This window comes from Aplysia californica, unplaced genomic scaffold, assembly GCF_000002075.1.
Source record: "Aplysia californica isolate F4 #8 unplaced genomic scaffold, AplCal3.0 scaffold00003, whole genome shotgun sequence".
In the NCBI taxonomy this organism is placed as follows: domain Eukaryota; kingdom Metazoa; phylum Mollusca; class Gastropoda; order Aplysiida; family Aplysiidae; genus Aplysia; species Aplysia californica.
Window position 1 is genome coordinate 193,919 of NW_004797273.1, and position 3,276 is coordinate 197,194.

Sequence of the window (3,276 nt, forward strand, 5' to 3'; positions counted from 1 at the left end):
CCCGCCAATCACCCACATTAAATAATTAGCCATACTCTTCTCATGGTGACGTAAAGAAGGAAAACAAGCAAGAAAACGAAATGAAAGCCAGAGAGAAATAAACAAATAAAAAAACCAAACAAATCCAAGAACAAAAGAAGCATGAGCTGATGATTTTACTGTAATATTGAAACAGAACACATTGAAACGAACACTTTCTGAAGAAACGTGGGAGAAAGCGTGAATTGGGAAGATAATTACTTGACTTCACTGTCATAATGCCCCAGCATTCCTTGCGCCCCGGTGTCTTTGAGGTCCCAGTAACTAGCCAGCAAGAGGAAGGTCAGTTCCACTGGCCCCAGAGCTGACATTTCCACGGCATCCCCGGGACTCACCGGCTGACATTCCCACACAACATGACCGCCGGCCAAAAAAAAGAAAAGAAAAGCCTTACAGACTTTCGAGTCGTTCGTATTCACCCATTGCTTTCAACAGAGCTGAGGTTTTGTTTTAGTAAGAGTTTATGGCAATTGCCACAGCCGCTTAAAATACAAATAAAAACAAAGCAAAGAAAACAAATAAAAGTAAACAAAAACAAAACAAAAACAACCTCCCGCCCCCATAAAATACTTACATTCACGTAACCGCCGTTCGGAATTCAAACTCGGAGTGCGTTCTCCGCAGTCAACATGGCACCAGTAAAGCCAGTCATTTAACGGTCAGCCTATTGACCAACCCTGTGCGACTCTGTTTTCTTCTAGTAAGAGCTTTACGGCACTTGCAATACAATAAGGTCATATAAGTGCCTAAGATTAGAGGTGTTACAAAAGAGTAACAAACACAAAAAAAGGAGGAGGAGAGATAAGGAGGAGGAGAGATAAGGACGACAGACGTTTGACAGGAAAGAAGGAGCAGACCACACCAGAGCACCCGCCAACCACCCGCTGCGACTCTGTTGTATATGACATATCGTCACGCGAGTGGGCAAGGCAACAGTACAGTCACACTTGGCAACGATATCATGTTTTTACAAATCGGAGCCCTCCGCCTTGACACCTTGAAACACATCAGTGAACCCCACCAGGCGTCTGTTTCCTGCTTTTAACACACTTACCAGTCATGACCATATTATCAGTTAGAGTTTTAAAAAAAAGTATTAGTAAGATTTAACAGTTTTACGGCACTTGCAACACACTAAGGTCAATAATAAAGTCTAGAAGAATAGAAGAGTTACAAGAGAGAAACAAACACAACAAAGAAGGAGGGGAGATAAGCCAAACAATCTATATTTACGGATTTGAACTAACACAACAGGTTAAAATCATCGTATGTCTAGTCTCCGTCGCTGTGACCTTGGGAAAAGCGCTTGCCTCAACACCAATTTTCGCATATGACTCGGTCTTATCAGAGATGAACGTTGAAATCGGAGGTCCCGTCTCTTTTTTTTTTATATGACTTCACAGTGTAGCAAGGAGCGTTAAACATATACAATTTCATTTTCATTGTCAGGCTGTAACGACACGTTACCGTCATCGTGTGCCGAGTAGCCATTAAAAAGAAAAACAAATCAAAAGAACTTGCGACTTGAGAGCAAAGTCATAGCAGTGGATGTTGAGAGTACAGGAATTTTTTTGTTTTAGTAGAGGTTTTACGGCGCTCGCAACTGCATAAGGTCATATGAACGCCAGAAGATTAGAGGTGTTACAAGAGAGTAACAAACATAAAAAAGAACAAGGGGAGATATGGACGATAGATATTTGATAGGAAAGAAGGAGTAAACCGCACCAGAGCACCCGTCAACCACCCACAGTACTGGAATACCACCGAGTCCCCCGTACCTCGTCGTTAACTCGGGACCACCGTCTGTCTCGCTGATTGCACCGTGCCTCCTCACAAGATATAAGGAACTCGCCCTGAGAGGAATCAATACCGAACGTGATGTCATTACGTAACCACCTGAGATCAAGGGAACTTGTGTACGGGTAGCAAGCAAGGGTGCATAGAGGTCGGATGGAGACGTGTGGGAGCGGACAGAGCTCCACTTTTAGTTTCAACAAGAGTGTTGCGGCATTTGCAACACAAATGGGTCGTATTATAAACGCTGAAGATTAGAGGTGTTGCTGGAGAGGAACACAAAACAGAAAGGAAGAAGGAATGTATGGACGATAAATGTTTCATAAAATAGAGTCATAAAAAAAGAAAAGTGAGGGGTAGACGAAAGATAAACAGATAGACATACAGATAGATAGATAGATAGACAGACAGACACAGATTGGTAGAGAGAACGAAAAATAGAAAGAGAGGGAGAGGGAGAGAGAGAGAAAGAGAGAGAGAGAGAGAGAGAGAGAGAGAGAGAGAGAGAGAGAGAGAGAGAAAGAAAGAGAGACGGGGAGAGAGAGAGGAACGCACGTCAGCTAGAGGGCAGGGTCAGGGGGGCATACACAGAGAGACAGACACGCATATACACACACATTAACAACGGCAGACAGACGTCGTATATGGGAAACGGAACTGTTGAGGCAGTAACAGAGAGAGAAACACAAAATACTTCTCACCCGCAATGAGCCGGGGCCCTGTTTGTTTTAATTGAGTAAAGAGAAACACGTCGACACAATAATGGGTCATTTAGTTTAGTGCTGCTGGGAAAAACTATGACAGGCAGAAAAAAACAACAGAGGGAAAGTAAAGACGTAGGATCTACCAGTGGCACCCTCCAATCACACACTAAGCGAAAAAACATTCAATAGTACTAAATAAGCCAAAAGAGAATAGGTTCGATCTGACAGCTACAAAACTGCCCTGCTCCATGCGAGGTTGTTGGACTAAGCCTTTGCTCTCCTCATTTCACGTGTATCATTGGGCCCACAGTGTCACGTGCAGAGTGACGTAGACATTTATTCGACACCCCTAAGACTTAACAGGACGGGTGGGTACAATACTATTACAGAGACGCTCTCGGACAGATCTCATTGAGTCGATGCCAATTCGGCACAACGTTGTTGCTCACTTCCCCAAGTTCAGCAGTCTTTGTGTTTCTGGGTCACAGTGGAAAATAAGTAGACAGTAAGGCGAAAAAAAAAGGAAAAAAAAAAGAGGAACTGTCCTTTGATTCTGTCCAAGTCCATGTTCCAGGAGTGTCAACAAAGGACAGTAAAACCCCGACAGAGCCTTCTACGAGCGAAGCCGAGCTGGTGTTTCACCGCTCACACCCCTGCCACCACCGGGCACCTTGCTGAGCACGAGTAAGCCGACAAGTAGTTCCTAAATGAGGTCACATCCAAGGTGACCCCCCCCCCT

The 3,276-nt window shown here is 44.2% G+C and overlaps 1 protein-coding gene across 1 annotated transcript in view; it reads right to left on the minus strand.

Annotated features, from left to right (window-relative positions):
- LOC101849658 (serine/threonine-protein kinase D3) overlaps positions 1-3,276 on the minus strand; it is a gene marked incomplete in the record, with an annotated part of 184,041 nt that overhangs the window by 94,734 nt on the left and 86,031 nt on the right.